The sequence below is a fragment of the Uloborus diversus genome, chromosome 9, assembly GCF_026930045.1.
Source record: "Uloborus diversus isolate 005 chromosome 9, Udiv.v.3.1, whole genome shotgun sequence".
NCBI lineage: Eukaryota > Metazoa > Arthropoda > Arachnida > Araneae > Uloboridae > Uloborus > Uloborus diversus.
The window spans coordinates 15,781,820-15,801,941 of NC_072739.1; the positions used below are offsets into that span (position 1 = coordinate 15,781,820).

Consider the following 20,122-nt stretch of genomic DNA (forward strand, 5'->3'; position numbering starts at 1 on the left):
CATCAGCTGCCCATTATTTTCCAGGAACGTTTCTGAATCGTTTTTACAGTGTACATACATATACCCTAGAAATGAAATAACGTATCCAAACTAGAAGTTTTTCAATAAGGATAAAATATTCTTAAATGAACATTTTGGTAGAAAAGCAAACCATTAACATATTGCCTAAAGTTCATTAACTAAAACCAAACTCACTGAGAAAGAAAAAGCTCAATTACGTATAAACATGTTCCAACAAATCGAACCAAAATAACTGAAATTACTTTAGCTTTAAATAACGCACTTGCTCAAAAGGTCTCACTTTAAAATGAACTTCACTAATGAAATAATTCATATTTCTAAGCTCTTTTGCCGAATTTTCACCAACTCCAGTCGATTGGATATTAAACCGGTTTGCTGGAATTCCTCAGCTACTAGCGGTGTCATATAAGTCTTTCCCCAATGAGTGTTTGAACAGCAACATGTTTTAAAATTCTCAAGAAATTAAGGAGCCCAGATGTTTGAAAATATTCTAATTGAAAACTTGAAAGATTCTATTGCTTTGGGAAAATTGCATTAGATTTGTAAGGATTTGGGACTTTGCGTACAAGGGGATAAATGACTTAAGGAATTTCGGATATTTCAGTAATAGTTGTTCGCATGTCTTCCCTCTATTCAAAGCGCAGAAAAGCAGTTGTTTCTAAAGGGATTTGTTTTTAGTTTAGAGATTATTGCAGTGCAACAACTAATTTAGACTCTTAAAATATATCAATTGATGTATTTAAATCAAATTTTGAACTCAAAATGTAGGTATTTTCCGAACAAACTATCGCTTCTAACATCAATGGCGAGATAAAAAAGGGCTTATAGAGAAATGTATATTTTACTATGTATTAGGGGTGAAATAGTGCCCAAATATTGAAGGAAATTCAGGAATTTCGTTTTGGGTTTTAGCTGTTTCGCTGCGTAACATTTTCATCATATGCGAGCAAAAATTTTGGAATTTATTTCAAAACATGTTTTTTCACGGAGAGTATTTTTTTCTGTTTCTCAGAATCAAAAAAGGAACTACGTTTTGGGCAATATTCAGGATTTTTTTGTGACTTTTAACTAGTCCATTGCACAACACTTGGTCCCAATCATTGTATTTCTCAATCTATATATCTCTGCCTATCTGAGTATATCTAGCTATACTTAAGCATCTCTGGCTACTTGTAAATAGTTATCAAGTGTTCGAGCTCATAATAATATAAATTATCCGTCAGGGCTCTAAACTAAGTCATGGCACCTCACAAGGCCGTAACGAGAAAATAATTTCGGGGACGGTTTTAAAACTTTCATGCGGAGATTTGCGCTAGTTGTGCTAATGTTCAAGTCGTCGGGTTATCTGTTATAAAAGCGTTTTATGCAATTAACGAAAATAATAAACGAATAATAAATAATAAAATAACGGATCTTATATTACTATGATCGTCATTAAATTCACTGTGTTAAATTAAACCTTTTTGTGTAAAAAAATATTTACTAAAAATTTGGAATTTAGACTGAATGTTCTTTCGACATATTTTTGTATATGATGCGATACTAATTGAAATTAAATATACCATACATCGTGCGATTCTTTTATTGTTATTTACACTATTTATTCGTTTTAAAACAAGTAAAAATCAGCTCACCAAAATATGCTTCTAACCTTCCAGACGAAAAGAAATATAATCCCTGCCAAACCACTTGACCACGCGATTTCTAATATAAAATATCGAGTTGGAAAATGTTGCGTAAGAATTGGTTTGATCCCCCCACCCCTCCAAAAGTAAGGGTGTGTAGAGATTTTTCCAACCTTCCTCTCTCTCGGGATCCTTGCATAATTTATGAATGGCCCCTTACAACTCTCTGTTCTCCCATTATATGTGCATTTTATTTGAAAACAATCTTGCTTAAAAATCTTACTTTCTTATTCTATTTCTCTTGTTGATTTTAGTTTCAAGAAATTATTTTTATTTAATATTATTAGTACAGAAAACTTTTTTTTTGCTGGGACATAATTCATTTACCGCTAACAAGCTCTTGCAGTAATTTTTTGCAGTAGTTTGTTTTTGTTATCAACACAATTTATTCTCTTCTGTACACTCCTGCACCGAAAGAAAAATAAATTTTCGGTTCTCTTGGTAGTACGTGCGGCTTTTGCTTTTAAATGAACAAGCAAAGCCAAATAATCGCAAATATTATTGCATAGTGTTCTCAAGCAAACTTATTTCCATTCTTTGATTCTAAAATTTGTACTTAACCGACAACTTTTCTGCTGAATCACGAACAGCTTAGTGAAGATTTATTTATTGAGCATTACTACACATTTGTAAGGTTTCATTTCAGTCTCTCAAAATTTCTTTAATTCATTTCATTTCACCGTACTCTCTTAATAAAAGATTTAATAAATACAAAACTTTTCCGAACTTTTTCTTTCAAACTGATGGAAATTCTTTAGTTGTGCACAAATTTCATTATTTTGTTAACTATTCCATGACATAAAGGGAAATTATATCATCGAATCGAGTTAGCTTTCATGAATGAAAAAACTTGTTTTTACTTTTATCATGTTGGGCCTTCTAAATTAATGTACATTTTTTGCAGAAATCATGATTAAGATTTGTTCCTGAAAGAAGACTCGTTTGGTAAACAATTATCTACGCGCCGTCTGTTAAACTTGAACACAATCAAAGAAAATGAGTGGGCTGTTAAAATTTGAAAGCTAACGTTTTTTAATTACAGAAAACCGTTTCTTTAACGCAAAAGATCGGAGTAATGCAAGGGGAAAAAATCTCAAGCCAATAATTTATCGATTCTCTAAAAAATGACTTATTTTTCATTTTAACAATTTTTTGGACACAATATTTTTAAGGTTGTTCTGCTAGCACTGTGGAGTTCTAGTAGGGTAAAAAAGTTTGAGCCGAAGACTTGATATCCCACTAGCCGGAGTAGGTCAGTTTCTCCTTTGAGCTCTGCTGGGATGAGAAATCGGAGTCGGAGTGATCTTGGGCTAAAAGAGTTGGAATCCGGAGTCGGAGACTTTAAAATCACGAGACTCAGAGTCGAAAATTATATCCCACCCGATTCTACAGTTTTACCGTTCTTTAGTTATTAGTCTCACTGATGTTCTTAGTAAGAAATCAACATTTTCCTTGTCACGCGATGGAGTTATCCAATAAAAAAGTTCAAAAAAAAAAAGTTATGATTATTTTTGTTCCCTTAAATATTGGAGAGCACGTGCACTGATGGCGTAACACTGTAAAAGCGATTCAGAAACGTTCCTGGAAAATAAGGGGCAGCTGATGTGCCCAATTTCTTCCAGTAATATATCTTGGAAAAGCCAGGAATGTTTTCTGCTAAAATTCAGTAACTTTCATTCATATCCTAGAAATCTGAAAATTAAAAATCTTCCCGTTTAAAGCCAGTCGTGTCTCTGGGAGTTTAGATTACACTTAGTTTGATATAATATAATAGCTTAGCGCATTCCTGATTTGTCAAGAGTTCCAAAATCAGCATTAGAAGCAGGGCCAAAGGAGCTCAATCAGTCTGGACAGTCCGTAATTGATCAGTAGCTCAGTAAGTTGAAGTAAATCTTTAAACTGGGAGCTAAAACTATGTTTCACAACAGTGAGAGGACTACATTCATGCAACTTTTAGCAATTCAGGGAATTTTTTGACAAAGATACTTGATTTTTCCAGGGAGAGGATAAAAACCATCGAGAATTCCCGAAACCTTCCACGTTCGGAAACGTTCCGAAACGTAACAATTTCGGAACTTTTTTACAGTGAAGAGCAGTGTATGGCAATTGCAAAATATCTTTTTTCTTTTATGCTCGAAAATCAAGAGACAAAAGTATGAATATTATTTTGTGAGAGCATTTTAAAATGAGTTTTTCTGAACCTGACTCCAAGTAGGAATCTTTATTTATCGATTAAGAAACATATTCTACACTTTATTATCAAGAATCTTAGAACCAGGAGTTTCTAACTTTTCTGCATCACCAGACTACCACAAAAAGAAAAAAAATAATTCAAACGACTCCTCCCAAAAATTTTTGTTGCCCCAAATTTTGAAATACTTTCGTACATTATTTATACGTGTATCATAGGTATAATCAAAACAAACGATCTAACGAACAAATGTCAACACGATGATGCTTTGGTTTTACACTGATAAACAAGTGAAAAAATTGTAAAAGAAACTTCTAGCAAAAAAAGATAGGTTTTAAAGATTTTTTAAATATTTTAGCAGGGACCCCATGAGTCTCCCAACTTGCTCCAAACTTTCATGCTTTTGTATTTTGCAGCTCTTTAGCCCTTCAGAAAAGTGTTAATGGTTGATAACATACTCCTTTTCCATCAAAACAAAAGTATTGGCTGCGAAAGTGTCGGAAAAAATAGCGGGATATCATCTCAAAAACGTGGGACGCGGTGGGGGGGGGGGGGACGCTGGTCATATTTGAATTCATGGAGTCTACAAAAAATCAGCAAGAAAGATATCAAAAGCATTTCGAAGGTTGTTTTTGCCACGTAAATCCTAATCTGCCATAAATGCGCCATAATATGTAATTCAATGAATTTCTTAAATCTTATTGGTTTCTTTGGTAACGTAATTGGGCTTTGTATGCATGCGTTCATTAAGATTTGTCATTATGCAAAATGCAAATAGCACAATGTACAGCAATCACATTTCGTGTTGGTTGTTACAAACGCACTCGTTGTATTGGTTTCCAAAACAAACATTTGAAAACTGATATGACCGAAGAATCGATAGTAAATATCATGAGCTAGTTCTACTTACTAATCGTGATATTTGTAGGCTGTTACTGATTTTATTACACCAATCACGGGAGTCATAAAGGTGTTATTACCATCACGAATGTCAATTATATATTTATTTTCCCTTTGAGTAGATTTTCAAAATGTTATTGAATTAATAATAAATATTGGCAATTTTCTTCTTTCATTTACTGAACGTATGGTACGAACAATGCTGCATTATCCGCAGATTTTTATTCGTCGAGTTCAATAACTAATTGTAAAATCTTTACATGATCACAAAATGTTAATTCAAGTATTTAAGAGATTTTTTTGTCCTAATATCTGTACCTCAGAGCCACACTAACCTAAAACCAAAAATTGGGATTTTCCTTTTGTTAGTGCATTGTACACTGTAAAAACAATTCAGAAACATTCCTGGAAAATAATAGGCAGCTGATGTGCCCAATTTCAGCCAGTAACATAGCTTACAAAAACCAGGAACGTTTTCCGATAAAAGTCAGTAACCTTTCAGAAATATTAAGAAATCTCCCCTGTTAACGCCAGTCGTGAACCTTCTAGAATCATTAAATAGGTTCAATTCGTTTGATTGGAACCTTCCTGATTTACCAGAGAAAGCTCTAGGAATATTGGAGCAACCACGGCCAAGCTACGCGAAAATTGCAAGCAAGAACCAAGCATATTCCTTGCCTGCAATTCCTGCCTCGCAAAGCTGTAGCTATCCAGTGACTTATTTGCTCCCATTGGAAGCTTAGTCAATCCGGACGGGCCACAAACAATCTAAAGCCGATACACTTAATAAACACGCTCCGTCAATATTTAAACTGGTAGCAAAAATATTTTTCACACCAGTGCAAGATCTGCATTCGTGCATCTTTTAGGAATTCAGGAAACGTTTTTGCGAAGATGCTTGATTTTTTGGAGAAATAGGTGAAAACCTCTGAAATCACGAAACGTACCACGGAAATAACCAGTAACGTTTCGGAATTTTTTTACAGTGTATGTAGACTCGAACTCCGCATCGAGCCATATCAATGTAATACTAAACAAAGAAAAAAAATATTAATTTGAATTCTGAAATTTTGAATTCAAGTTATGTTCTTCGCCATCACGAGTTGCGACAGTACCCTACTCATCGGAGTTATTGTTTCTAGAAATACGGCTCCTGTCCTTCCAAGACTGCCCCTCCTCATAGTCGGTTACGTGTGTATAGTTGTGTATGTGTAGGCTTCTGTGTGTGCGTAGGCCTGTGTATATACGCGTTGGCGTGTGTGTATGTGTGTAAATGTGCGTGTGTTATATGTTTAAAGGTGCGTGTGTGTATGTGTGTGAGTGTGTATGTGTATGAGCGTGCGTGTGTGTAGGACATGGACGCCACCAACCAGGATAAGAGGATTCCGGGAGACAGTGCTCAGGACCGGAGGAGCCGCGCCTGCAGAGGACGGTGGGGTACCAAATGCCAAGGACGGTCAAATGAAAACAATTAGGAATCGTGATTTCTGAAAAGAATCCTTTGTAATAATTTCCAGTGCTAAAAGAGAGCGAGTTCAATCCTTTGTATGCACCAAACAATCGTTTTTCCACTCTTCTAAAAAGTAGCGATTATGTGACCTACATTAGCCTTGCTCTGAAGTACAGATATTATTGCTCACTGAATTTTCAATGACGAAATATGACGGTGTCCAATTACTAACCAGAAAAACACACAATAGTGTAATCATGAAAAAAATATTAAATAAGTAGCAGTCAAAAGAGCATCGTACAACATGTTTATGTCCCAGTTATCGAAACATAAGGTCTTAAAATCTGCCGAAACTTCCAGAAAAGTTGCCTAGTTTCTCGAGTTTCATTGAGGAATCGAAGACATCTTTTCACACGATCTTGTCGACGGAAACAGAAGGTGGAGTTGCTTGATAAATTTCTGTGCAGATCTTGAAATTTGAAGCTTTTCTTAAATTTTCAGCGACCTTTAATACCATATATAACAAGATAACTCGGGGGGGGGGGGGGGCTAGATCAAATAGTTTTCCCGTCAAAAATATGTTTCAATATATTTCTTTTTTCATTTTAACACTTTTCTTGTTGTTCTTTGGTAAAACTGTTGTATTGCATTTTTGACCACCGGGTAAGATTAATTCTCGCCAATTGCATGGTTTTTCCTATCTTACCATTAATAATTAGCTATTATTTGAAGTTTTTAGTCCATTGTCTTCTCGTTTAGAAGGCGACAATAAAAAAAGACTTACGCTGTTAAAAAGACAGATAGCTGGTCTAACTATCTCTTTTCAATTTTCTTAAAATAGGAAGATACGAAAACAAATTTGTAGTTTTTTACCAATACGCATTTTATTCAAACCGTCGTCTGTGTAAAGAGTATTGCTTTTTAAAATATTTCAAATCCTCATACCCTTGTTTGACATATTCACTGTAAAACCGATTCAGGAACGTTCCTGGGAAATAATGGGCAGCTGATGTGCCCAATTTCTGCCAGTAAAATATCTTGCAAAATCCAGGAACTTTTTTTGCTGAAATTCAGTAACCTTCCTGACATTATCCTGGAAGCCTCCTAAAAAATTCAGAAATCTTCCCGTTAAAAGCCAGTGTTGTCTCTGGAAATTCGAGTAAACTTAAGAAGGTATAATATAATAGCTCGGCATCTTCCTGATTTATCAAGGAAGTTCCAAGAGCATTATTGCAAACATGGCCATAGCTAAGCCAGAATTGCTGGTAAGGAACGCGAATTTTTCTCGCCTGCAATTCTTGCAAAGCAACGTAGTCGATACTTATCCACTCCCTTTGGGAGCTTAATTAGCATGGACGGGCCGTAACTTAATCGAAGCCGATACATTTCATAAACACGCTCAGTTAATCTTTAAACTGGGAGCTTAAAATATTTTTTACAATTGTGAAAAGTCTGCATTCGTGCGATTTGTAGCAATTCAGGAAACTTTTTGACGATGATACTTGGTTTTCCGAGGAAGTGGATAAAAACCATTAAAATCCAGAAACATAACACGGAAATACCCAGTAATGTTTCGGAAATTTTTTACAGTGTTAGTGCACACAGAATTTTGTAAAAACTTTCCTACCTCTTTCCATATTTTTGCTGAAACATATTTGATTTTGTATTTAAAAAAAACTTCAGCAGAAGCAAGTTGATATACAAAAAATATGCATAGAAAGAGTTTTTAATATCGTTTCATGGTTTTTCTTCACACCTTACCTATTTTTTTTTTTTTTTTTTTTGTAATTTTAAAGTTTTTGCATGCATTGTAAAAACGATTCAGAAACGTTCCTGGAAAATAAGTGGCAGCTGATGTGCCCAATTTCTGCCAGTAACATATCTTAGAAAAGACAGGAATGTTTTCCGCTAAATTTCAGTAACCTTCCTGAAATTATCCTGGATACATCCTGAAAAATTCAAAAATCTTTCTGTTTAAAGCCAGTCGTGTCTCTGGAAGTTAAGAATAAACTTAGGTAAGTATGATATAATAACTTGGCACCTTCCTGATTTATCAATAGTGTTCCAAAATCAGTATTAGAAGCAAAGATAAAGCCAAGACAGAATTGTAAGCAAACATTAAGAATTTTACTCTCCTGAAATTCTTGCAAAGCTACGTAGTCCACGGCCTTATTTGCTCCCTTTGGGCTTAATCAGACTGGATGGTCAATGATCGAACTGTAGCCTACACACTTTATGAACACGCTCAGTAAATCTTTAAACTAGGAGCTAAAAGTATTTTGCACAACAGTGAGAAGACTGCATTCCTGCAACACTTGCAATGCAGCGTAGTCTATTCATCTTTGCTCCCTCTGGGAGCTTAATCAGCATAAACTGGCCGTAAGTAACCTTAATCCATTTACTTTATAAATACGCAAAGTTAATCTTTGAACTGGGAGCTAAAAATATTTCTTATCCCCAGTAAGAAGTGTGCACTCGTGCAACTTGTAGCAAATCAGGAAACTTTCTGTCAAAAATACTTGATTCTTCCAGGAAGTGGATAAAAACCATCGAAATCACGAAACGTTACACGGAAATAATCAGCAACGTCTCGGAACTTTTTTAGTGTTGGAATTTGGTGCAACAGATAGGTGCTAAACTATAGAGGAATCATCAATCAATGTTTGAAGCTCTGAGAAAGGTACGGAACAATTTCGTGACACTTTTTCATTACGGCCGAGTTATCTCGCCTGTGAGGATTATATTAATCTGGTAATAAACGACATAACTCGTCTTCTACGCAATATTTTTTTCTTTGCATCACTTTCACTGACTTATTCATTAACATTTAAAAGTTGTCATATTATTTATTATTTATTTCGAATGATTTAGTAAAAAAAAAAAGAAAAATAGTTTTCAGGAAAATTTGAGATTAGTTTTCACAACTCTCATCGCACAAAGGCGGATCGTAGTGGCGGTGAACTCAGTATCAAAATGGGAGTTTTATTTTGTGTGCTGAAATTTCTGGCGCCATCTTATGTTCTGAATCAGGAGTTCTCAATTGTTGGTCCCGCGAATCAGCTCTGGTCCACGAAAAACTTTTATCAGTGATCATATTTTTGAATGTTTACGTTTAAAAAAATGTATAAAATGAAAAATAAAGATGAAAGATTAAGATAAAGATTAGATAGATAAAGATTTTTTTGTTAACATAATAAATTGAGGAAACAGAATCCATTACAAAAATACGCGAGCATAATATGCAATGGATCAGATATTCTCAACTGCTAATCCGCGGAAAAGTTTTGTCGGTCTTAAGGCTTCTTACTTCCGTGTTTAATAAAGAAGGAAGGTTTCTAAATGAAACAAAAACTAAAGTTATCAGCAATATTTTTTTTTGTTAATTCTGCAATTTTTGGCTATAGCATTCATGTGAAATACATGCAAGCATAAGGGTTTAGAGGTAACTAACCGTGGGTGTGGCGGACCGGTATCGGTCCTCGGAAACTTTTACCGGTCCCCAGATTTCTACGTGTCCGTGTTAAAAACGTTTTCATTATAAAAAATAATAATAGCATTTTTAGCGACGTTTTTTACTTTAATGCCATAATTTCAGAATGTAAAAGCCATAGTTTTGTTTTAGAAGGGAAGCAAAATTGGCGAGTGTTCGCATTTGTCGTTTGTTACAACTTGTAATTGTGTTTTGCAATATTTTCATAAAATTTTATGACTTATAGATGAAAATGTAACCGTTAAATTACTTTGTAGTTTTTTTTTTATTAATGAAAAGTGAAAGATTTTCTAAATAAAATAAGAGAGAAATGAATCGCGAAATTTTTGCGCATATTTTGGCAATTCGTGTGCGAGAAAGTTGAGAAACATTTTTCTCATTTCTGTTTAAACACAGATCGCAAAGCCTTTTTATAATGAAAATTATTAAAAAGGTAGAAACAACATGATGAAAATCCTTATTATATCACTAGTGGGATCCGTGTATTTTCCCGTAGTTGGAAATTAAATGGTCATTCGGTTCGCCTGTATATTTACTAATAATGGATGACGAATTTCTCGCCAATTTGTTACGTTCATTTGCTCGACAATGTTACAGTTCCACCTTATGATAATTTCATAGTTTAACTCTTCCACGCTGTGATAATTTACTTAGTAAAGAGTTCTTAAACTTGAAATAGAAAAAGAACAAAACCGAGTTTTCAAAAAATTGTTTCGAGGTGCACACCCCTATGCTACAAACTAACTTGCTGAAAGATTTCATGAAAATCAGCCAAACGCTTTAGGCGCTATGCGCGTCACAGACATCCAGACAGACAGACAGAGATCCAGACAGACTTTCGGCTTTATTATTAGTAAAGAACACTGCTTGGTTTAAAATAACCTACTCATGATGCCAGCTGTTTGTAAACATAGACGTGAATGTATCTGTAAATTTGTAGAAACATTTTGTGTATGTTATTTACAGCAGTTAAAGGATGCGTCATTAAACAAAGACTTTGAGACAGTGTATTAGAAAAATCGTAATGTGTTTGGAGCGATAATATTGAAATTGTGAATCGTCTTGTAACTATAGTAAGGCGGATTTTTTTAAGTCGATCTTAATGCATCTACTCCAAGCATTTCGAAGTGAATATTAAGTATTTTTATTGACGGTATTTAAATTATGAAAGAAAAATTTGATGCCTGACCAACAAAGAATATGCCAACTCAAAGTTTCATCGGGAAATATTTATGGAAAACCAGAGCTTAAAAGTGATTAGAAAACCATTTGCCGGATTTTAAACTGATGTCATGAACTTCGTTTTCAAAACAAAATATGATCGGAATTTTTTGAATGGTCATTATAATCGAATGTAAGAAATAATTGACTTACGAATTTTAAAAAATAAAAAAAAAAACAATACGTGAAACTTAACGCTAATTTTTTTTCTCTCTCCCTCTAAAGAAATGTAGTGCCTTATGAGCTCGAGTTTTCATTATCGCATTACATGAAAACGCTGTCCCTTTCGCGTTTCGTTATCGTCAGACACATCATCGGATTATGTTCCATCTTCACCGCTTCGATTTATAAATGAACTCCAGAGATTTAGATTCACAAAATTTCCTAAATTACGTTTGATTTATGTCAGGTTTATTTTCATATCATGCCTTTTTTTTTACTCAATTACTAGAACTAGACTGGATTGAAAGCCTTTGTATTTTTATGTTAATGTTTTTTTAACCTTCTGGATGTTCCTATGTAACGCTGTTTTTTAACACTAGAACGTTCAGTCTGTTTTTTTTTTTTTTTTTTTTTTTTGACCCTAAAGAAAATAAATTCCCTCAAACATTTTTGGTTTTATCTAATTCTTTTGATGTGTTTTGGCTTTGTTTAAAAATTGATAAACATCTCCCCTTCCACCAAAAAACCCATTAATTCACCTTATTTTGTTTCTATGCAAATTTAGAGTAGAACTAGAACGGCCAACGGCGATCAAAATAACCGTTAATTTATATTTTTCTTGGGGAATTCCAAACGAAAGGCAGGAGAAGTAATTATTTTAAATGTTTGACCTTCAGTTAATCATTTTTTAGCAAAATATTCACTTACGCAGAGTTTTAGGGTTTTTCTTTCCTTGTTTTCCAGCGACTTACGACACATTCCTTCCATTGGATTTGAGCTGAGAGCATGTGAAAGATGTTTGAAATATATTTTTTATTTGATTTATCTGAAGGTTACAAGTTTAATTGTCATATTAGCGTTAACATAAGTTGCTTTTCTTCGTGTAAAACATTTTTATACGCTGTGAAAACGATTCAGAAACGTTCTTGAAAAATAATGAGCAGCTGATGTGCCTAATTTCTGCCAGTAACATATATAGCAAAAGACAGAAATGTTTTCCGCCAAAATTTAGTAACATTCCTGAAATTATCCTGGAAGCCTCCTGAAATTTTCATAACTCTTCCCGTTTACAGCCAGTTGTGTCTCTGAAATCTTACGCTGTCAAAACTACGGGTGCCTTTGACTAACTATTTGGCTCCCTGGGGTGAAAACACGGGACCTCAGGGTGCAATAGAGGCTAGGAAATGTGATCAAGGTGAATGACGCTAATAAATGTGAAAACGGACCTCCTAAATGCATGGGTGAAACGCTGGCGCATGCGCGTTCCGCTCTGACATCATTCAACCACAATCAATGGCGGACGCAAGAATAACTACGCACATGCACTTTCCCATTGAATGAAGTACGAAATTGGATTAAAACTCATAAGTTTCTGCGATTTACTCTTCAAAGTTTCGCGTAAGTACAGGCACTTGATCATAGTGTAGCTTTTAAGGCTTTCGAACATATTTAAAAGTGTTTCAAAGGTACATTGATTCTTCAGTTAGCCGTTATGTACATTTGCTATTTCTATCATGCATAAATTTTACCTAAAAATAGCTATCAGCACCGGATAAGTAACATTTAATAATCAAAACGCTTAAATGAGATGATATTTGAAAAGTTATTTCAACTATTAATTTTGTCTATGTGGTTTTACTTGCTTGTATTGTCAACAATCTTGTGGATTTTTAACTAAGAGATTTATTGTTAGCAATGTGATGCACTCAGCAAGTGAACGGAAACTCTAATTACGATGATGCAAATAGCAAAAACATAAAAGCACGAAAAAAAAAAAAGGAAAGCGGATTGAGAAAAAGGGAAATTTCTTCTCCGTCTCGATATTTTTTTATTTATTATCTCGTGTCTAAGTTAACTAGCTTTCTTCGGCGTTATTGCTTAAAGCGAATGACTGAGCTTTTTTCGGCACTCGAGTAATAATAAGAATGAATAACTCGTTAGAATTTGTTTTGACTTTTAATTTATCAAAAGACTTGTGCTCTTTTATATTCTATACGGATATTCAAATGTCGAATCATATATACGTACGTACTAATATGGTGCTCTTGATTAAAATTTCGAACGTGATGAAACGATTTTATTTTTCCATGATTGCAATATAATCGAATATTTATTGTTCGTGTGAATGATTTACAAATAGTACCTACGCTCTTCATTTTCGGTACGATCGTGCTGCAGTAAATGTCAATAACATATTAAAATTACTGAGCAATCCAAGTGGATGTACGAAAATTAGTGAACGGCAGACAAATTTAAGTCATGAACACTTCGAAACTATGTTCGAAAGTTGAAATGTGATCAAATGCTTAAAGTACAAGTTCTAATCATTTTCAGAACTATTCAATGTGGAAAATGTACCAAGACTTAGTTTTTTATAACTCAAAATAATAAATAATAATGTATACAATTGTTTACGGAAATGCACACAAAACCGGGGGGGGGGGGCTCAGCAACAGGAAACAGAGGGTGCCAATGTTCTGCCATAGGGTTCCGTTTTTCACCGCGGTGTACGCTGGGTGAAGGGTGCCGGTTTTTCGCCCGTGTTAAGGGTGCAATTTCGGCACCGTAAAGAGTGCCGCTGGTGAACAAGCTTTTCACATTTGAAAAGTGCCAAATGCAACTTGTAGTTTTAACAGTGTAGAGTATACTTCCGTAGTAAAGTATGATAGCTTGGCACCTTCTTTATTTATCAAGAAAGTTCCAATTGAAAAATATTGTACACACATAGCCAAAGCCAAGACAGAATTGCAAGGTCGTAAATTTTACTCTCCTGCATCTCTTGCAAAACCACGTTGTCCATGGACTTATCTCTCCCTTTGGGAGTTTAATCAGCGCGGACGAGCCATTAACGAGATGAAGCTGATACTCTTTATAAATACGCTAAGTTAATCTTTAAACTAGGAACTAAAACTATTTTTCACAACAGTGAGAAGTCAGTATTCGTGCGACTTGTGGCAATTCAGGAAACTTTTTGACGACGATACTTGGTTTTTCCAGTAAGTGTATAAAAGCCATTGAAATCCCGAAACGTTACAAGGAAATAATAACTAACGTTTCGCATTTTATTTACAGTGTACAATATACATTTTTATCCAATTCTTTTAAAGTAAATTTCTTTTTAAAGTAGTTCATTATGACCGTTTCTGTCCGACTAGTTTTAACGAAATATCGGCCGCCCGAGTGACTCTTCAAAGTTTACTCACAAGGCACCAAAAAGCTAAACGAATGGGGTTTATTTCATTGAAAACAACTGCGGGGTTAGTGTTAGAAATGCGTGAGCGTTATTCGACAAGTATGCCTTAAAACTAAAAATAGGTTTAAAATTTCGACTCGCGTTATATAGCGGAATGAACGGTTTTATGCTGAAATTCAGGTAATAGGCTGAACGTTCAGCGCTAAGGAAAATAATGGGCAGCTGATATGCCCAATTTTCGCCAGTAACATAGCTTGCAAAAACCTAAAACATTTTTCGCTAATATTCAGTAACCTTCGTGAAATCATCCCGGAAGACTCCTGAAAAATTCAGAAATCTTCCTGTTTGAAGCCAGTCGTGTATCAGGACCTTTAGAATAAACTTAAGGAGGTATAATAAAATAGCTTGGCACCTCCCTGATTAATTAAGAAAGTTCCATGAACAGTATTGCAAACATGGCCAAAGCGAAGCCTGAATTGCAAGTAAGAAATAAGAATATTACTCGGCTGAAATTCTCGCAAAGCAAAGTAGTTCACACTTATTCGCTGCCTTTTGGAACTTAATCAGCATGGGGAGCCAAAACTGATCTGAAGTCGATACACTTTATAAATACGCTCCGACAATCTTTAAAGTGTCAGCTTAAAAATATTTTTCACAACAGTGAGAAATCTGCAGTCATGCAACTTGTAGCAATTCAGGAAACTTTTTGACAGTGGCAGGAAACTTTTTCAGGAAACTTTTTCCAAGAAGTGGATAAAAACCATTGAAATCCCGAAACGTTACACGGAAATAATCTGTAATGTTTCGGAATGTTTTTACAGTGTAGTGCTTCTGAATTCATAAATCTCCTATGGGATTTGTTACTTATTTAGAAATATTTTTATTCAAGGAAAAATGTTCTACAGAAATTCATGTTTGCACAGAACAAGTCTCAACGCGGTAGGAAAAGGCGGCCCCTGCGCGAACGAATCAGATATGCAAACAGATTGTATGTACCATATCTCAATCACTGGTCTGGCGAATCAGCGTGATCCGTAAGAAAACTTTAGCCAGATTTTAAACTGTCCGTGTAAAAAAAATAAATAAATAAATAAAATAATTTCAAAACAAAAATTGACGATGAAATAAAAAATCCGCAGTAAAATTTTCAACCACGAATTCATCACGCAATATTCACATGCTTAGAGTTTTTCAAGCTTTTACGGGGAGGGAGGGTGATTCTATGGTATTGAAACTGCAAGACAGCTTAGTTTACCAGCAAAATACGCCCAAGAGTTTTATCGGAAAAGGTTTGAATCAGTATGACTTTACAAAATAGACTTAAAAACCGTATGGTGTTTTTAAAAGATGATATTAATATTGAAAGTATTTTACTTTGAAACTTTTCATCTGATAATAATCTTAGGTATCGAAAATTTAATAAAGCCTGCGGGAATCTTCGTCCGAATAAAACACAGGTTTACGCAAGTTTTTATTATTCACTTATTTGTTTCGAATTTGTGTGTTTATGTCAAAAATGAATACTTTATTATGTTGCTTAGCGTACTTTATCTTATAGTCTCGACAAACATAAGCAAGTTTATGCGGATTTTGGGGATTTCGAACTTTAATAATTCGAAGTTTAAACTTACTGAAAGCAACCCACAATAAGTCCCATTATTATCTAAGAGTTCCTCAAAAATCCCGCAGGAAGACGAAAAAGAACAATTTCTACTTGATTTGCCTTTTGCCCCTAATTTCAGTCTTTTTTCGGGCTATCCGCTATTATCATTATTCACTGTGCCCGTGTAATAACTTTCGCGTGTAATCGGGAGCTTACAACAAATTCAAAAACGCTGTTGACAATATGTAATTAAATTATATATATATATCAGTTAAACTTGTGATTTGTCATGACAAATAAATTCATGCATTTAAAAAAAAAATGAAATTTATGCAAAAAGATCAAAAAATCTTGGGAGTTGAAAAATCTTATTTTCATGCCAGTTTTTGAATTGTAATAAAATGCTGCATACATAAAAAGTAGTCGAAAACTTTGTACTGTATAGTGAATAAAAAATGAAAACGTATATAAAGTACAAATTGAGAATAAAAAAAGGTTAAAAAAACCAGCAAACAGCTGTTTCGGCACTCTAAAATACAAGTGCCATCATCAGTGCATTAAAAACGAAGACAGGTTCACCCTTTATTCAAAATGCTGCATAGCTTTCTAAAATATATTATAACATCAATATGTGAATTTTGTGATCGACTTTTAAAAGTAATCTGCTTTCTATCTAAAGGCTCATGCTTAAAAATTATTTTTTAATGAAAATCATATCGAAAATCCTCTAATATGAAACTAAGTCCCTATATTTGAGAGCGTTAAGTATTTTTTGTCCCTTTAAATTTGTTAAAAAAGGAACTTAAAAAAGTGAACTGAAACGTCTTTTGTATTTGCAGCAAGTTAAATGGTTTGCATTCAATACTTCGTAAGAAAAGAAAATTATAAAATTTATTTTCGGACTCACCCTTCACGAACAGCAATTTCTTAAGATCTTGAAGATCCCCGAAGAGACTGGTCGAACTTTTGTGCAGACAACTGTTCGCGTTGAGGCCTAAATGGACGAATTGTTTCGCCAAAATCAACTTTTATCCGGCGCGCACGCATTGCATTAGCATAGATCCGATGACGTCACGAAGTGAGTCTCAACAGTTGATTGGTCATCTTCCGCGTCCGCGCGGAGTTGTTCTTCTTTGAGGCGCTGATGCGAAGCATTCCCCGCATCTCGTCACAGCGGCGGAAGTTTGTGGGTAGAAACAACGAGTTATGTAGAGCGACTTAAGAAAAAACTAATCATGAAAATATTTTTTTAAGCAAAAAAAAAAAAGTAATGAACATTTTTTACTAAGTTTTTTACTAACTACAATTTTCTCCCTTTTGATCTTCCCATTCGTTTTCATAATTAAAGCACAGTCGAATCTCGCTAATCCGGTCCTCGTTAATCCGGATCAATTTTTTAGTCCATTTAATAATTTTATCCTCAGATAATTTCAAGTTGTGATAGCAAGAACGTACACTAAACATTTGTTCGTTTTTTTCACATGCATTCGTAAGTTATATAGTTTTAAGTTATATAATTTTAAGTTATATAGTTTTAAACAAGAACATAGTTGCACGTACACTAAGCATTTGTTTTCGTTTTTTTAAATATTATTATTCATTCATAGATAATTTTAAGTTGTTATAGCACGAACATAACTATATAAGCACACTAAGCATTAGTTTTTTTTTCACATTCATTCATAGATTATTTTAAGTTGTGATAGCAAGAACGTAACTGTAAGTACACTAAAAATTTATTTTTTCACATTAATTCATAGATAATGTTGTGATAGCAAGAACGTAACTATAAGTACACTAATTATTTGTTTTTGATTTTTTCACATTCGTTCCTAGATAATATTGTGATAGCAAGAACGTGACTATAAGTGCACTAAACATTTGTTGTTGTTTTTTTTTCACATTCATTCATAGATAATTTTAATTTATGGTAGAAAGAACGTAATATAAGTACACTAATAATTTTTTTCATTCGTTCATAGATAATTTTAAGTTGTAATAGCAAGAACGGTACACTAAATTTTTTTTTCCATTCATTCATTGATAATTTTAAGTTGTGATAGCAATAACGGTACATAAAACATTTGTTTTTGCCACGTTCATTAATAGATAGTTTTAAGTTGTGATAGCAGGAACGTAACTACAAACAAACTAAACATTTGTTTTAGTTCTCTCATCGATTTATGATATTATCTTTGCATGACTGCGCTTCATTCAAACGCCACACTTGTTTGAAACGGAAGGCAGTGAACAAATTCTTCGTTAAGAAATGATGCTAAAATTCTTTTTCATTGTTCGATGTCTTGTAAACGATTCTATGTAACGTTGTTACGAAACATATTTTTATATCGTGATCGGTAAGTCTGTTTATTTAAAGATTTTCTTTACTTATTACCTATACTACACGAATTATTCGGACTTTCGATTATCCGGAATGCTTTTGATTCCAATTAGTCCGGATAAACGATATTGTACTGTATAGATAGTTTGTAGCAACCTATTAATGTGCGGTAAGAAAATTTAGTACGGAGTTAGAAGCAACTTTTTTTAAGAAGATAAAATGAAATTATTCTATTGATACATTTAATTAATTAATTTATTTATTATTGCTAATGATTTTTTTTCCTGCTTTTTCAAAACTCCGTATATACTCATTGTAATACCGTATATTTGGCTTTTAATAGTTAAATAAATGATTTTAGTTTAAACAAATTATTATTTTTGTGAAATACGGAAACTGGTTACGCTTTTATAGAAAAACTTTGGATACTTTTATTGAAAATAGTTATTTACAACACATAACAACGAATGTCATTTTTGTTAAATACTTCTCTAATAAACGCTTGTTTCACAGCATAAATCGATATTTTATCCTGATAACTATATAATCAGTATTTAAAATCCACCAGCAATAATAATTATTGTAATCCAAAACGTGACGAGCTTTGATTGTGAAAGTTTCTGAATCCTTCAGAAAGTGTACAGGCCAATTTTAGGAATGTTACTGACTTAGAGCGGGAAACTCTTCTTTTTTTGCCACAAATGTTACTTGCAGAAGTTTGTACGTTAGCTTTCCTTTATTTTCAGGGAAGTTTCGAAATTTCGTTTTACACTGGTTATTTCGTTCAAAATCGAATGATGCAAAACACAAAGCGATCTTCGTTGATTTTTGTAATGTGATTTAAGAATTATAACTAAATGCGGTACTTCTTGAAACATATAATTTTTGTAGCATAACACGCTAGCATAAAAAAGTAACACATTTCTGTATTTCAACAAAGTTCTACATTTTTAGCACGGAACAAAAATATGGCGCTTTTGACGCTAGGATAATTTAAATATTAATTCTGCGAACCAGTCCAAAGAGGCAAATTCAGAAAGTCGTAATTTAGAAAATAATGAATGCTATCAGTTTACTTAATGTTTGCGTTTTCGACGCATAAGAAGAATTGAGAATTAATATAGACGGAAGTTAAAACTTCCATAAACTAACTCCGTTTGTGGCTTCTGCCCATTTCCTCGCTTAACTCTCCGTAATAATTATAAATTATTCCCCTCTCGAAAAGAGAAGATATAGAACTTCATGCATTCAGTTATCATCAAGTTTTATCTTAAAAAAATGCTGAAATGTCAGAATGGTTTTGCTTAAAGTTAAAGTTAATTTTGCTTTCAATAGTTTAAAATTAATTTCAACCAATAACTTTCATAAAGAAAAACTTAAATATCTATGGGCAATTCTACGAGTAACTGACATTTTAAGAGCAAAACGGAAAATATTTTGCAACGTTCAACGCAAAATGTTCATGGTGCAAATGATCTTTTCTTCTGTATTATTGTAGTTTTTCTTATCTTATTTTAATAGCTTAGATGAATACATATTGGTTGACTTTCAAAAGTTACACGTGGAATTGCCCATATATATATATATATATATATATATATATATATATATATATATATATATATATATATATATATATATATAATAAATATATATAAAATTCAAAATCATAATATGTTTTAGTATGAGAAAATAGTTTTTTTTTTAACTACTTGCTTTAATACTTGGAAAAAACATTGAGGTAAATTTCAAATATTTCAAATATTTATATCTCCTTAATTAAGCGAAATACATACGCTCTTTTTTGAGCAAAAATGTTTTTATAGTTAAGAACAGTGGTTGTCAACCAACGGCCTGCGGGACAC

At 33.5% G+C, this 20,122-nt stretch overlaps 1 protein-coding gene across 1 annotated transcript in view; it reads right to left on the bottom strand.

Moving 5' to 3' along the window:
- The window catches only part of LOC129229503 (uncharacterized), a 151,776-nt gene extending 134,837 nt beyond the window's left edge, over positions 1-16,939 (bottom strand). The window contains exon 1 of the mRNA XM_054863821.1: positions 16,824-16,939. The gene's annotated coding sequence lies outside the window, so the exon portion shown is untranslated. The remainder of the gene's footprint in view (positions 1-16,823) is intronic.
- Between the last annotated feature and the right edge of the window lie 3,183 nt (positions 16,940-20,122).